General features: G+C 41.3%; 1 protein-coding gene across 1 annotated transcript in view; it reads right to left on the reverse strand.

The window, feature by feature from the left end:
* Window positions 1–15,761, reverse strand: part of LOC124043008 (norrin-like) — a 57,967-nt gene extending 42,206 nt beyond the window's left edge. Inside the window, exon 1 of the mRNA XM_046361185.1 lies at window positions 15,540–15,761. The gene's annotated coding sequence lies outside the window, so the exon portion shown is untranslated. The remainder of the gene's footprint in view (window positions 1–15,539) is intronic.
* Between the last annotated feature and the right edge of the window lie 2,650 nt (window positions 15,762–18,411).

Consider the following 18,411-nt stretch of genomic DNA (forward strand, 5'->3'; position numbering starts at 1 on the left):
TAGAAACACACTGGTAGATAGAAACACAGTGGTAGATAGAAACACACAGATAGAAACACACTGATAGGTAGAAACACACAGATAGAAACACACAGATAGAAACACACTGGTAGATAGAAACACACTGGTAGATAGAAACACACAGATAGAAACACACTGGTGGATAGAAACACACTGGTAGATAGAAACACACTGGTAGATAGAAACACACAGATAGAAACACACTGGTAGACAGAAACACACTGGTAGATAGAAACACACTGGTAGATAGAAACACACTGGTAGAAACACACTGGTAGATAGATACACACGGGTAGATAGAAACACACTGGTAGATAGAAACACACTGGAAGATAGAAACACACTGGTAGAAACACACTGGTAGATAGAAACACACTGGTAGATAGAAACACACTGGTAGAAACACACTGGTAGATAGAAACACACAGATAGAAACACACTGGTAGATAGAAACACACAGATATAAACATACTGGTAGATAGAAACACACAGATAGAAACACACTGGTAGATAGAAACACACTGGTAGATAGAAACACACTGGTAGATAGAAACAAACTGGTAGATAGAAACACACAGATAGAAACACACTGGTAGATAGAAACACACAGATAGAAACACACTGGTAGATAGAAACACACTGGTAGATAGAAACACACTGGTAGATAGAAACACACAGATAGAAACACACTGATAGATAGAAACACACTGGTGGATAGAAACACACAGATAGAAACACACTGATAGATAGAAACACACTGATAGATAGAAACACACTGGTGGATAGAAACACACTGGTGGATAGAAACACACAGATAGAAACACACTGATAGATAGAAACACACTGGTGGATAGAAACACACAGATAGAAACACACTGGTAGAAACACACTGATAGATAGAAACACAGTGGTAGATAGAAACACACTGATATAAACATACTGGTAGATAGAAACACACAGATAGAAACACACTGGTAGATAGAAACACACTGGTAGATAGAAACACACTGGTAGATAGAAACAAACTGGTAGATAGAAACACACAGATAGAAACACACTGGTAGATAGAAACACACAGATAGAAACACACTGGTAGATAGAAACACACTGGTAGATAGAAACACACTGGTGGATAGAAACACACAGATAGAAACACACTGGTAGATAGAAACACACTGATAGATAGAAACACACTGGTGGATAGAAACACACAGATAGAAACACACTGGTAGATAGAAACACACTGGTAGATAGAAACACACTGGTAGATAGAAACACACTGGTGGATAGAAACACACAGATAGAAACACACTGATAGATAGAAACACACAGATAGAAACACACTGGTAGATAGAAACACAGTGGTAGATAGAAACACACTGGTAGATAGAAACACACTGGTAGATAGAAACACAGTGGTAGATAGAAACACACTGGTAGATAGAAACACACAGATAGAAACACACTGGTAGAAATACACTGGTAGATAGAAACACAGTGGTAGATAGAAACACAGTGGTAGATAGAAACACACAGATAGAAACACACTGATAGATAGAAACACACTGATAGATAGAAACACACTGGTAGATAGAAACACACAGATAGAAACACACTGATAGATAGAAACACACAGATAGAAACACACTGGTAGATAGAAACACACTGGTAGATAGAAACACAGTGGTAGATAGAAACACACTGGTAGATAGAAACACACTGGTAGATAGAAACACACTGGTAGATAGAAACACACAGATAGAAACACACTGGTAGATAGAAACACACTGGTAGATAGAAACACACTGGTAGATAGAAACACACTGATAGAAACACAGTGGTAGATAGAAACACACTGGTAGATAGAAACACAGTGGTAGATAGAAACACAGTGGTAGATAGAAACACACTGGTAGATAGAAACACACTGATAGAAACACAGTGGTAGATAGAAACACACTGATAGAAACACACTGATAGATAGAAACACACTGATAGAAACACAGTGGTAGATAGAAACACACTGGTAGATAGAAACACACTGATAGAAACACAGTGGTAGATAGAAACACACTGGTAGATAGAAACACAGTGGTAGATAGAAACACACTGGTAGATAGAAACACAGTGGTAGATAGAAACACACAGATAGAAACACACTGGTAGATAGAAACACACTGGTAGATAGAAACACAGTGGTAGATAGAAACACACTGGTAGATAGAAACACACAGATAAAACACACTGGTAGATAGAAACACTGGTAGATAGAAACACAGTGGTAGATAGAAACACACAGATAGAAACACACTGGTAGATAGAAACACACTGGTAGATAGAAACACAGTGGTAGATAGAAACACACTGGTAGATAGAAACACACTGGTAGATAGAAACACAGTGGTAGATAGAAACACACTGATAGAAACACAGTGGTAGATAGAAACACACTGGTAGATACACACTGGTAGATAGAAACACAGTGGTAGATAGAAACACACTGGTAGATAGAAACACACTGGAAACACAGTGGTAGATAGAAACACACTGATAGAAACACACTGATAGATAGAAACACACTGATAGAAACACAGTGGTAGATAGAAACACACTGGTAGATAGAAACACACTGATAGAAACACAGTGGTAGATAGAAACACACTGGTAGATAGAAACACAGTGGTAGATAGAAACACACTGGTAGATAGAAACACACTGGTAGATAGAAACACACAGATAGAAACACACTGGTAGATAGAAACACACTGGTAGATAGAAACACAGTGGTAGATAGAAACACACTGGTAGATAGAAACACACTGGTAGATAGAAACACAGTGGTAGATAGAAACACACTGGTAGATAGAAACACACAGATGGTAGATAGAAACACACAGATAGAAACACACTGGTAGATAGAACACACTGGTAGATAGAAACACAGTGGTAGATAAAACACACTGGTAGATAGAAACACACTGGTAGATAGAAACACAGTGGTAGATAGAAACACACAGATAGAAACACACTGGTAGATAGAAACACACTGGTAGATAGAAACACACAGATAGAAACACAGAAACACACTGGTAGATAGAAACACACAGATGAAACACACTGATAGATAGAAACACACTGGTAGATAGAAACACACTGGTAGATAGAAACACAGTGGTAGATAGAAACACAGTGGTAGATAGAAACACACTGATAGATAGAAACACACAGATAGAAACACACTGATAGATAGAAACACACTGATAGATAGAAACACACTGGTAGATAGAAACACACTGGTAGATAGAAACACAGTGGTAGATAGAAACACACTGGTAGATAGAAACACACAGATAGAAACACACTGGTAGAAACACACTGGTAGATAGAAACACACAGATAGAAGCACACTGATAGATAGAAACACACTGATAGATAGAAACACACTGGTAGATAGAAACACAGTGGTAGATAGAAACACAGTGGTAGATAGAAACACACTGGTAGATAGAAACACACAGATAGAAACACAGTGGTAGATAGAAACACACTGATAGAAACACACTGATAGATAGAAACACACTGATAGAAACACAGTGGTAGATAGAAACACACTGGTAGATAGAAACACACTGATAGAAACACAGTGGTAGATAGAAACACACTGGTAGATAGAAACACAGTGGTAGATAGAAACACACTGGTAGATAGAAACACAGTGGTAGATAGAAACACACAGATAGAAACACACTGGTAGATAGAAACACACTGGTAGATAGAAACACAGTGGTAGATAGAAACACAGTGGTAGATAGAAACACACTGGTAGATAGAAACACAGTGGTAGATAGAAACACACTGGTAGATAGAAACACAGTGGTAGATAGAAACACACAGATAGAAACACACTGGTAGATAGAAACACACTGGTAGATAGAAACACAGTGGTAGATAGAAACACACTGGTAGATAGAAACACACTGGTAGATAGAAACACAGTGGTAGATAGAAACACACAGATAGAAACACACTGGTAGATAGAAACACAGTGGTAGATAGAAACACACAGATAGAAACACACTGGTAGAAACACACTGGTAGATAGAAACACACAGATAGAAACACACTGATAGATAGAAACACACTGGTAGATAGAAACACACTGGTAGATAGAAACACAGTGGTAGATAGAAACACAGTGGTAGATAGAAACACACTGATAGATAGAAACACACAGATAGAAACACACTGATAGATAGAAACACACTGATAGATAGAAACACACTGGTAGATAGAAACACACTGGTAGATAGAAACACAGTGGTAGATAGAAACACACTGGTAGATAGAAACACACAGATAGAAACACACTGGTAGAAACACACTGGTAGATAGAAACACACAGATAGAAGCACACTGATAGATAGAAACACACTGATAGATAGAAACACACTGGTAGATAGAAACACAGTGGTAGATAGAAACACACTGGTAGATAGAAACACACAGATAGAAACACAGTGGTAGATAGAAACACACTGGTAGATAGAAACACACTGATAGATAGAAACACAGTGGTAGATAGAAACACAGTGGTAGATAGAAACACACTGGTAGATAGAAACACACCGATAGATAGAAACACACTGATAGATAGAAACACAGTGGTAGATAGAAACACACTGATAGATAGAAACACAGTGGTAGATAGAAACACAGTGGTAGATAGAAACACAGTGGTAGATAGAAACACACTGATAGATAGAAACACAGTGGTAGATAGAAACACACTGATAGATAGAAACACAGTGGTAGATAGAAACACAGTGGTAGATAGAAACACACTGATAGATAGAAACACACTGGTAGATAGAAACACACAGATAGAAACACACTGATAGATAGAAACACAGTGGTAGATAGAAACACACTGGTAGATAGAAACACACAGATAGAAACACACTGATAGATAGAAACACACTGGTAGATAGAAACACACAGATAGAAACACACTGGTAGATAGAAACACACTGGTAGATAGAAACACACAGATAGAAACACACAGATAGAAACACACTGATAGATAGAAACACACTGGTGTGTGATGGTGAGAGAACGATCCCCACATAGATGGATAGACGAACACACACACCTGGATTGGTCTGACTACATGTTTCTGGAGACGTGTTTGACGCTTCAAACATACCTCCTCTCCTCTCCTCCTACTTCAAACATACCTCCTCTCCTCTCCTCCTACTTCAAACATACCTCCTCTCCTCCTACTCCTACTTCAAACATACCTCCTCTCCTCCTACTCCTACTTCAAACATACCTCCTCTCCTCTCCTCCTACTCCAATCAATTCAAGAACAGTCTTTTCACACCAGCAGAACACACACAATGAGCATGACGTGTTTCTCAGCTGGTATCATTGGCTTCGACTGAAGTGAGATGTCTGGATGGAAGTGTGCGTTACTTACTCTGTTTCTTTCTCTCTATCCATCAATCTTTCTCTCTCTCTATCCATCAATCTTTCTCTCTCTCTATCCATCAATCTTTCTCTCTATCCAGCAATCTGTCTCTCTTGTCTACCGGTGTCCCATTGTAGCTGTCATCATCGCCACTCAGCATGAGGCCATAACCCCAGTACTAACAATGCACACATACACACCCACACAGACCCACACTCACACTGACACACACATACCGCGAAAGCCATGTCCCTAGGCTACATCATTCAGGCACAACAGACCTCACCTCATAAATCCCAATAAAATGTGACCAATAAAATGTGATTTTATTTGATATTTTGATACTCTCACATAAACACACAAACTGCCTTCACACGTCAACCTAATGAAAAGTAATTCTGTGTCTTCCTCATCAGCGTGCACACACACACACACACACACACACACACACACACACACACACACACACACACACACACACACACACACACACACACACACACACACACACACACACACACACACACACACACACACACACACACACACACACACACACACCGTTCTATGAGCCAGGGGGTGTAATTATGTGGACTGATTTGACATCATAACACAGCAGCATAATTCTTGTCACACTGACAGCAACAATGTTCTTACGGCTATTATGAATAAGATATTTGGCAATACAAGCAGCCATGGTCACGGTCACACACACACACACACACACACACACACACACACACACACACACACACACACACACACACACACACACACACACACACACACACACACACACACACACACACACACACACACACACACACACACACACACACACACACACACACACACCACTTCATGCAAATGTTCACATAAACACCTTCCAGTTATGTGTGTCTGCGCTGTGGTCACACTCTGATTTATATATCTACCTTCAGCAACACATATGGTGAGTAATGTAATAGCACCAACAACATTACATAGAGTATGGTGAGTAATGTAATAGCTCCAACAACATTACATAGAGTATGGTGAGTAATGTAATAGCTCCAACAACATTACATAGAGTAATGTATTAGCCCCAACAACATTACATAGAGTATGGTGAGTAATGTAATAGCACCAACAACATTACATAGAGTATGGTGAGTAATGTAATACCTCCAACAACATTACATAGAGTATGGTGAGTAATGTAATAGCTCCAACAACATTACATAGAGTAATGTAATAGCACCAACAACATTACATAGAGTATGGTGAGTAATGTAATAGCACCAACAACATTACATAGAGTATGGTGAGTAATGTAATAGCACCAACAACATTACATAGAGTATGGTGAGTAATGTAATAGCACCAACAACATTACATAGAGTATGGTGAGTAATGTAAAGGCTCCAACAACATTACATAGAGTATGGTGAGTAATGTAATAGCTCCAACAACATTACATAGAGTATGGTGAGTAATGTGATACCTCCAACAACATTACATAGAGTATGGTGAGTAATGTAATACCTCCAACAACATTACATCGAGTAATGTAATAGCTCCAACAACATTACATAGAGTATGGTGAGTAATGTAATAGCTCCAACAACATTACATAGAGTAGTGTAATAGCTCCAACAACATTACATAGAGTAATGTAATAACTCCAACAACATTACATAGAGTAATGTAATAACTCCAACAACATTACATAGAGTAATGTATTAGCCCCAACAACATTACATAGAGTATGGTGAGTAATGTAATAGCTCCAACAACATTCCATATAGTAATGTAATAGCTCCAACAACATTACATAGAGTAATGTAATAACTCCAACAACATTACATAGAGTATGGTGAGTAATGTAATACCTCCAACAACATTACATAGAGTAATGTAATAGCTCCAACAACATTACATAGAGTAATGTAATAGCTCCAACAACATTACATAGAGTATGGTGAGTAATGTAATACCTCCAACAACATTACATAGAGTATGGTGAGTAATGTAATAGCTCCAACAACATTACATGGAGTAATGTAATAACTCCAACAACATTACATAGAGTAATGTAATAACTCCAACAACATTACATAGAGTAATGTATTAGCCCGAACAACATTACATAGAGTATGGTGAGTAATGTAATAGCTCCAACAACATTACATAGAGTAATGTAATAGCTCCAACAACATTACATAGAGTAATGTAATAACTCCAACAACATTACATAGAGTAATGTAATAACTCCAACAACATTACATAGAGTAATGTATTAGCCCCAACAACATTACATAGAGTATGGTGAGTAATGTAATAGCTCCAACAACATTACATAGAGTAATGTAATAGCTCCAACAACATTACATAGAGTATGGTGAGTAATGTAATAGCTCCAACAACATTACATAGAGTATGTTGAGTAATGTAATAGCTCCAACAACATTACATAGAGTAATGTAATTGCTCCAACAACATTACATAGAGTATGGTGAGTAATGTAATAGCTCCAACAACATTACATAGAGTATGGTGAGTAATGTAATAGCATCAACAACATTACATAGAGTATGGTGAGTAATGTACATTTACATTACATTTAAGTCATTTAGCAGACGCTCTTATCCAGAGCGACTTACAAATTGGTGCATTCACCTTATGACATCCAGTGGAACAACCACTTTACAATAGTGCATCTAAATATTTTAAGGGGGGTGAGAAGGATTACTTTATCCTATCCTAGGTATTCCTTAAAGAGGTGGGGTTTCAAGTGTCTCCGGAAGGTGGTGATTGACTCCGCTGTCCTGGCGTCGTGAGGGAGTTTGTTCCACCATTGGGGAGCCAGAGCAGCGAACAGTTTTGACTGAGCTGAGCGGGAACTGTACTTCCTCAGTGGTAGGGAGGCGAGCAGGCCAGAGGTGGATGAACGCAGTGCCCTTATTTGGGTGTAGGGCCTGATCAGAGCCTGGAGGTACTGAGGTGCCGTTCCCCTCACAGCTCCGTAGGCAAGCACCATGGTCTTGTAGCGGATGCGAGCTTCAACTGGAAGCCAGTGGAGAGAGCGGAGGAGCGGGGTGACGTGAGAGAACTTGGGAAGGTTGAACACTAGACGGGCTGCGGCGTTCTGGATGAGTTGTAGGGGTTTAATGGCACAGGCAGGGAGCCCAGCCAACAGCGAGTTGCAGTAATCCAGACGGGAGATGACAAGTGCCTGGATTAGGACCTGCGCCGCTTCCTGTGTGAGGCAGGGTCGTACTCTGCGGATGTTGTAGAGCATGAACCTACAGGAACGGGCCACCGCCTTGATGTTAGTTGAGAACGACAGTTTGTTGTCCAGGATCACGCCAAGGTTCTTAGCGCTCTGGGAGGAGGACACAATGGAGTTGTCAACCGTGATGGCGAGATCATGGAACGGGCAGTCCTTCCCCGGGAGGAAGAGCAGCTCCGTCTTGCCGAAGTTCAGCTTGAGGTGGTGATCCGTCATCCACACTGATATGTCTGCCAGACATGCAGAGATGCGATTCGCCACCTGGTCATCAGAAGGGGGAAAGGAGAAGATTAATTGTGTGTCGTCTGCATAGCAATGATAGGAGAGACCATGTGAGGTTATGACAGAGCCAAGTGACTTGGTGTATAGCGAGAATAGGAGAGGGCCTAGAACAGAGCCCTGGGGGACACCAGTGGTGAGAGCGCGTGGTGAGGAGACAGATTCTCGCCACGCCACCTGGTAGGAGCGACCTGTCAGGTAGGACGCAATCCAAGCGTGGGCCGCGCCGGAGATGCCCAACTCGGAGAGGGTGGAGAGGAGGATCTGATGGTTCACAGTATCGAAGGCAGCCGATAGGTCTAGAAGGATGAGAGCAGAGGAGAGAGAGTTAGCTTTAGCGGTGCGGAGCGCCTCCGTGATACAGAGAAGAGCAGTCTCAGTTGAATGACTAGTCTTGAAACCTGACTGATTTGGATCAAGAAGGTCATTCTGAGAGAGATAGCGGGAGAGCTGACCAAGGACGGCACGTTCAAGAGTTTTGGAGAGAAAAGAAAGAAGGGATACTGGTCTGTAGTTGTTGACATCGGAGGGATTGAGTGTAGGTTTTTTCAGAAGGGGTGCAACTCTCGCTCTCTTGAAGACGGAAGGGACGTAGCCAGCGGTCAGGGATAAGTTGATGAGCGAGGTGAGGTAAGGGAGAAGGTCTCCGGAAATGGTCTGGAGAAGAGAGGAGGGGATAGGGTCGAGCGGGCAGGTTGTTGGGCGGCCGGCCGTCACAAGACGCGAGATTTCATCTGGAGAGAGAGGGGAGAAAGAGGTCAGAGCACAGGGTAGGGCAGTGTGAGCAGAACCAGCGGTGTTGTTTGACTTAGCAAACGAGGATCGGATGTCGTCGATCTTCTTTTCAAAATGGTTGACGAAGTCATCTGCAGAGAGGGAGGAGGGGGGGGAGGATTCAGGAGGGAGGAGAAGGTGGCAAAGAGCTTCCTAGGGTTAGAGGCAGATGCTTGGAATTTAGAGTGGTAGAAAGTGGCTTTAGCAGCAGAGACAGAGGAGGAAAATGTAGAGAGGAGGGAGTGAAAGGATGCCAGGTCCGCAGGGAGGCGAGTTTTCCTCCATTTCCGCTCGGCCTTCCGGAGCCCTGTTCTGTGAGCTCGCATTGAGTCGTCAAGCCACGGAGCGGGAGGGGAGGACCGAGCCGGCCTGGAAGATAGGGGACATAGAGAGTCAAAGGATGCAGAAAGGGAGGAGAGGAGGGTTGAGGAGGCAGAATCAGGAGATAGGTTGGAGAAGGTTTGAGCAGAGGGAAGAGATGATAGGATGGAAGAGGAGAGAGTAGCGGGGGAGAGGGAGCGAAGGTTGGGACGGCGCGATACCATCCGAGTAGGGGCAGTGTGGGAAGTGTTGGATGAGAGCGAGAGGGAAAAGGATACAAGGTAGTGGTCGGAGACTTGGAGGGGAGTTGCAATGAGGTTAGTGGAAGAACAGCATCTAGTAAAGATGAGGTCGAGCGTATTGCCTGCCTTGTGAGTAGGGGGAAGGTGAGAGGGTGAGGTCAAAAGAGGAGAGGAGTGGAAAGAAGGAGGCAGAGAGGAATGAGTCAAAGGTAGACGTGGGGAGGTTAAAGTCGCCCAGAACTGTGAGAGGTGAGCCGTCCTCAGGAAAGGAGCTTATCAAGGCATCAAGCTCATTGATGAACTCTCCGAGGGGACCTGGAGGGCGATAAATGATAAGGATGTTAAGCTTGAAAGGGCTGGTAACTGTGACAGCATGAAATTCAAAGGAGGCGATAGACAGATGGGTAAGGGGAGAAAGAGAGAATGACCACATGGGAGAGATAAGGATCCCTATGCCACCACCCCGCTGACCAGAAGCTCTCGGGGTGTGCGAGAACACGTGGGCGGACGAAGAGAGAGCAGTAGGAGTAGCAGTGTTATCTGTGGTGATCCATGTTTCTGTCAGTGCCAAGAAGTCGAGGGACTGGAGGGAGGCATAGGCTGAGATGAACTCTGCCTTGTTGGCTGCAGATCGGCAGTTCCAGAGGCTACCAGAGACCTGGAACTCCACGTGGGTCGTGCGCGCTGGGACCACCAGATTAGGGTGGCAGCGGCCACGCGGTGTGGAGCGTTTGTATGGTCTGTGCAGAGAGGAGAGAACAGGGATAGACAGACACATAGTTGACAGGCTACAGAAGAGGCTACGCTAATGCAAGGAGATTGGAATGACAAGTGGACTACACGTCTCGAATGTTCAGAAAGTTAAGCTTACGTAGCAAGAATCTTATTGACTAAAATTATTAAAAATGATACAGTACTGCTGAAGTAGGCTAGCTGGCAGTGGCTGCGTTGTTGACTTTGTAGGCTAGCTGACAGTGGCTGCGTTGTTGACACTACACTAATCAAGTCGTTCCGTTGAGTGTAGTAGTTTCTACAGTGCTGCTATTCGGGGCTAGCTGGCTAGCTAGCAGTGTTGATTACGTTACGTTGCGTTAAAAGAACGACAATAGCTGGCTAGCTAACCTAGAAAATCACTCTAGACTACACAATTATCTTTGATACACAGACGGCTATGTAGCTAGCTATGTAGCTAGCTACGATCAAACAAATCAAACCGTTGTGCTGTAATGAAATGAAATGAAAAATGTGATACTACCTGTGGAGCGAAGCGGAATGCGACCGGGTTGTTGAGTGCGGAAGTTCTATTCAATAGACGTTGGCTAGCTGTTGGCTATCTAGCAGTGTCTCCTACGTTAAGGACGACAAATAGCTGGCTAGCTAACCTCGGTAAATTAAGATAATCACTCTAAGACTACACGCTCTAAACTACACAATTATCTTGGATACGAAGACAGCAAAGACAACTATGTAGCTAGCTAACACTACACTAATCAAGTCGTTCAGTTGAGTGTAATAGTTTCTACAGTGCTGCTATTCGGTAGACAGTGGACGTTTGCTAGCTGGCTAGCTGCTGGGCAGATAGCAGTGTAGACTACGTTAGGACGACGAAATACGAAGTTGCAATAGAAGTGCTGACTGTTTCACTTTGTTGTCCTCTTTCTTTTCCTTTTTCTTCTGTCCTTCTTTTGTCCTTATTTTGTCTTCCTTTCTTCTGTTAACTAGATATTTTTTGTTGTTATTCTTTGTAAGCTAGCTAGCTTCTTCCAGGAGAGTCCCTAGCAACTGCTTAGCAACAAGTAAACAATTCTGCTAGCAATTCACCTAGCTAAGATAACTGTACAATTTTATGAAAAAAAAAAGTTAATTTTTCAAAAGCCTGTCTTGTTTAGTTTGTTCCTTGTTTTGTCTTCTATTGAGTCTTGCAGTTCTCTTGATTTTTTCGATGTACTTCACTCTAAAAAAACATTTAAATCTCAATAAATACAGGAGCTCATTTTTCAGCAGCTGCTCAATTTAGAACTCCGGAATGTAATAGCACCAACAACATTACATAGAGTATGGTGAGTAATGTAAAGGCTCCAACAACATTACATAGAGTATGGTGAGTAATGTAATAGCACCAACAACATTACATAGAGTAATGTAATAGCTCCAACAACATTACATAGAGTATGGTGAGTAATGTAATAGCTCCAACAACATTACATAGAGTAATGTAATAGCTCCAAGAACATTACATAGAGTATGGTGAGTAATGTAATACCTCCAACAACATTACATAGAGTAATGTAATAGCTCCAACAACATTACATAGAGTATGGTGAGTAATGTAATACCTCCAATAACATTACATAGAGTAATGTAATAGCTCCAACAACATTACATAGAGTAGTGTAATAGCTCCAACAACATTACATAGAGTAATGTAATAACTCCAACAACATTACATAGAGTAATGTATTAGCCCCAACAACATTACATAGAGTATGGTGAGTAATGTAATAGCTCCAACAACATTACATAGAGTAATGTAATAGCTCCAACAACATTACATAGAGTATGGTGAGTAATGTAATAGCTCCAACAACATTACATAGAGTATGTTGAGTAATGTAATAGCTCCAACAACATTACATAGAGTAATGTAATTGCTCCAACAACATTACATAGAGTATGGTGAGTAATGTAATAGCACCAACAACATTACATAGAGTAGTGCTCCAACAACAATAGAGTAATGTAATAACAACATTACATAGAGTAATGTAATAGCTCCAACAACATTACATAGAGTATGGTGAGTAATGTAATACCTCCAACAACATTACATAGAGTAATGTAATAGCTCCAACAACATTACATAGAGTAATGTAATACCTCCAACAACATTACATAGAGTATGGTGAGTAATGTAATACCTCCAATAACATTACATAGAGTAATGTAATAGCTCCAACAACATTACATAGAGTAGTGTAATAGCTCCAACAACATTACATAGAGTAATGTAATAACTCCTACAACATTACATAGAGTAATGTATTAGCCCCAACAACATTACATAGAGTATGGTGAGTAATGTAATAGCTCCAACAACATTACATAGAGTAATGTAATAGCTCCAACAACATTACATAGAGTATGTTGAGTAATGTAATAGCTCCAACAACATTACATAGAGTAATGTAATTGCTCCAACAACATTACATAGAGTAATGTAATAACTCCAACAACATTACATAGAGTAATGTAATAACTCCAACAACATTACATAGAGTAATGTATTAGCCCCAACAACACTACATAGAGTAATGTAATAACTCCAACAACATTACATAGAGTAATGTAATAACTCCAACAACATTACATAGAGTAATGTATTAGCCCCAACAACATTACATAGAGTATGTTGAGTAATGTAATAGCTCCAACAACATTACATAGAGTAATGTAATAGCTCCAACAACATTACATAGAGTAATGTAATTGCTCCAACAACATTACATAGAGTAATGTAATTGCTCCAACAACATTACATAGAGTATGGTGAGTAATGTAATAGCTCCAACAACATTACATAGAGTAATGTAATAGCTCCAACAACATTACATAGAGTATGGTGAGTAATGTAATAGCTCCAACAACATTACATAGAGTAATGTAATAGCTCCAACAACATTACATAGAGTATGGTGAGTAATGTAATAGCTCCAACAACATTACATAGAGTAATGTAATAGCTCCAACAACATTACATAGAGTAATGTAATAACTCCAACAACATTACATAGAGTAATGTAATAACTCCAACAACATTACATAGAGTAATGTATTAGCCCCAACAACATTACATAGAGTATGGTGAGTAATGTAATAGCTCCAACAACATTACATAGAGTAATGTAATAGCTCCAACAACATTACATAGAGTATGGTGAGTAATGTAATAGCTCCAACAACATTACATAGAGTAATGTAATAGCTCCAACAACATTACATAGAGTATGGTGAGTAATGTAATAGCTCCAACAACATTACATAGAGTAATGTAATAGCTCCAACAACATTACATAGAGTATGGTGAGTAATGTAATAGCTCCAGCAACATTACATAGAGTATGGTGAGTAATGTAATAGCTCCAACAACATTACCTAGAGTATGGTGAGTAATGTAATAGCACCAACAACATTACATAGAGTAATGTAATAGCTCCAACAACATTACATAGAGTAATGTAATAGCTCCGACAACATTACATAGCTCCATGTATTACTCTATCTATCCATGTCTATGGTTGTACGATAGCTCATACCTTTATGTCATCATCACAGTCTTTAAAGTCTAAATCTGTTTCTGATTTCTAATCATTTTAGTAGTTCATATAACTCTATTGATACTCAAAGAATTGAACTTATAAATGTTATATCAGTACCCAAAATGTAGAGCTTAATTTATTTGAATAAGTATTTGGAAACAAACAATGTGTTTGTTTCAAAACGTTTCATGTATTGTCAGTTGATGCATCCAGCCTCATCCCTCAGCTTACCAAACAAAGTGGCAGGGTCGGGCTGTTGAAATGTGTGCTTCTAACCAGAACAGTGCCTGGGCACATACTGAGGCTAGAAATAACACAGTGGAGTCAGGAGATCCCTGATGACTGCGACTGAATGACTACACCATGAGCTGACACAACCAGGCAGGACCAACGCCTCAACCATCCTCTAATGGCTTTAAAAAAATACCTGTATTAATCTACCTATTGATGGAAGGAATGACATTACTGTTGATATATATGTCTGTATAGAACATAAGATAAGGCAACCATTACCTAAAGCAATGCTGTGCTATAATTATGCGTCATTCAGTTTGCACATTAATTGGTTACCGGGTAAAATACCTTTTGATGGAAAATATGATATCACAGTTATTCTGTCTATGTGTGCAGGAAATAGCAAACTGGAGCCCTAATGCTGTAAACCACAGTATTAACCTACATTCCGTTTGAACATGAGTCTGCTAATGTACCCCATAAATGCCAATTATGATGGAATAACTGCTGAGGACACCCAGTGATCGTGGGTATCAAATCCAGAGAAGGTGCACTGATCCTGGGTTGAGAGTGAGAGGAGCCCTGGGTCACCTCCAGATCTCTGGTGGTCTTACCTTCAACCCGCCACCGTAGACAGGAATATCCAACAGCTGCTGCTGATCCGACACAGCCAGTAGAGTCTCCTCTTCCTTCTACAATAGCTTTTCAATCCCTCTGTCCCCTATTTCACTTGCTATCCTTCTCTCTGTCTCTCTCTCTATATTTCTCTCTATCCCTATCTATCTATCTCTGTCTCTCTCTCTGTCACACTATATATCTCTGTCTCTCTCTTTCTGTCTCTCTCTCTCACACAGACTCGTGCAGACTGATCGTGTGAGCTTTGCTCACCCCCTTTCTCGCTCACTCTTCCCTCCCTCTCTCTCTCTGCTCTCCCTCCCTCCTTCCCTCTCACATCAATTCAATATCATTTCAATTACATTTCAATTTAAGGGCTTTATTGGCATGGGAAAGAGTGTTTAACATTGCAAAAGTAAGTGAAGTAGAAAATAAACTAAGTTAAATATTTGTGTTTACTGTAAACATTACACATACAAAAATTGCAAAAGAATAAAGACATTTCAAATGTCATATTATGTACAAATAGTTAAAATACAAAAAGGGGAAATAAATTAATATAAATATGGGTTGTATTTACAGTGGTGTTTGTTCTTCACTGGTTGCCCTTTTCTTGTAGCAACAGGTCACAAATCTTTCTGCTGTGATGGCTCACTGTGGTATTTCTCCCAATATATATAGGAATTTATAAAAATTGGGTTTGTTTATGTCTCTAATATGGTCATACATTTGGCAGGTTACGAAGTGCAGCTCAGTTTCCAGTTCATTTTGTGAGCAGTGAGCACATAGCCTGTGTTCTCTTGAGAGTCAGGTCTGCCTATGGCAGCCTTTCTCAATAGCAAGGCTATGCTCACTGAGTTTCTACATAGTCAAAGCTTTCCTTAAGTTTGGATCAGGTATTCTGTCACTGTGTACTCTCTGTTCAGGGACAAATAGCATTCTAGATTGCACTGTTTTTTTGATAATTACTTTCCAATGTGTCAAGTAATTATCTTTTTATTTTCTCATGATTTGGTTGGGTCTAATTGTGATGCTGTCCTGGGGATCTGTGGGGTTTGTTTGTGTTTGTGAACAGAGCCCCAGGACCAGCTTGCTTAGGGGGCTCTTCTCCAGGTTCATCTCTCTGTAGGTGATGACTTTGTTATGGAAGGTTTGGGAATCGCTTTCTTTTAGGTGCTTGTAGAATTTTATGGCTCTTTTCTGGATTTTGATAAGTAGCGGTTATCGGCCTAATTTGGTTCTGCATGCATTATTTGGTGTTTTACGTTGTACACAGAGGATATTTTTGCAGAATTCTGCATGCAGAGTCTCAATTTGGTGTTTGTCCCATTTTGTGAATTATTGGTTGTTGAGCGGACCCCAGACATCACAATAAAGTGCAATGGGTTCTATAACTGATTCAAATATTTTATAGCCAGATCCGAATTGGATCCTCTTTCTCTACTCTCCCTTCCTCTCTCTCTACTCTCCCGTCGTCTCTCTCTACTCTCCCACCCTTCCTCTCTCTCTACTCTCCCGCCCTTCCTCTCTCTCTACTCTCCCACCCTTCCTCTCTCTCTACTCTCCCGCCCTTCCTCTTTCTCTCTACTCTCCCGCCCTTCCTCTTTCTCTCTACTCTCCCCCCCTTCCTCTCTCTCTACTGTCCCGCCCTTCCTCTCTCTCTCTACTCTCCCCCCCTTCCTCTCTCTCTACTGTCCCGCCCTTCCTCTTTCTCTCTACTCTCCCACCCTTCCTCTCTCTCTACTCTCCCGCCCTTCCTCTCTCTCTACTCTCCCGCCCTTCCTCTTTCTCTCTACTCTCCCCCCCTTCCTCTCTCTCTACTCTCCCGCCCTTCCTCTCTCTCTACTCTCCCACCCTTCCTCTCTCTCTACTCTCCCACCCTTCCTCTCTCTCTACTCTCCCACCCTTCCTCTCTCTCTACTCTCCCGCCCTTCCCCTCTCTCTACTCTCCCGCCCTTCCCCTCTCTCTATGCTCACTCACTCTCTCTCTCTTTCTAACCCGCTCTCTGTCATTCTCTCTTCCTCTCTATCTCTGTCTAATTGTCTCTGTCTTTCTCTCTCTTTCTCACACTCCCTATTTTAAGGGGAAACAAAAAGGGAAGGGCTTGGATGCGTTTGATGTGGAACGTGACACAGTAGGCATCAGACACACCAGCTGATACACAGACCATCTCCCACAAGGCAAATGGGTATTCCAGGCACGGACTGCTGTGCTCTACTTACGCCATCAGAGGGCCGACCAAAAGCCTGGGCCAGTTTTACGAGGTCGGGGTTATAAAACTGTTAGCAGAATTAGTTTATTTAAAAACAACTGGTCCCCTGGCCTTCCTGTTCGCGCATGACCAATCACTATAGGACACCAGGGTGTTGGGGTGAGGAGGGGGAGAGAGGGAGCCAGCGTCACTTACCTCTGCTGGATGTGACGGTAGTTGTCAGAGTAAAATGGCATCCTCCTCTCATTCTCCAAACAACTCAAATGTTTTTGTTACCTGCAATTTATTTAACTAGGCAAGTCAGTTAAGAACAAATTCTTATTTACAATGACAGCCTAGGAACGGTGGGTTAACTGCCTTGTTCAGGGGCAGAATGACATATTTTTACCTTGTCAGGTCAGGGATTCGATCTAGAAACCTTTCAGTTACTGGCCCAACGCTCTAACCACTAGGCTACCTGCCACAATGTTATCGTTAATAGGAATTCCTTGTGGAGACACAGACAGTTGGTTCATCTGTCCTAAACTGTCTCCACAGGGAGACAGACAGCCTAAAGACAGTAAGACAATAGCATCATAAGATTGCTGACAGACAATGGATGAGGGACGATACATGAGAAAAGTCATGAGTCATTTTGAAGGAGAGACCATCGTTAGTG

Source organism: Oncorhynchus gorbuscha, linkage group LG09 (assembly GCF_021184085.1).
Source record: "Oncorhynchus gorbuscha isolate QuinsamMale2020 ecotype Even-year linkage group LG09, OgorEven_v1.0, whole genome shotgun sequence".
Lineage (NCBI taxonomy): Eukaryota > Metazoa > Chordata > Actinopteri > Salmoniformes > Salmonidae > Oncorhynchus > Oncorhynchus gorbuscha.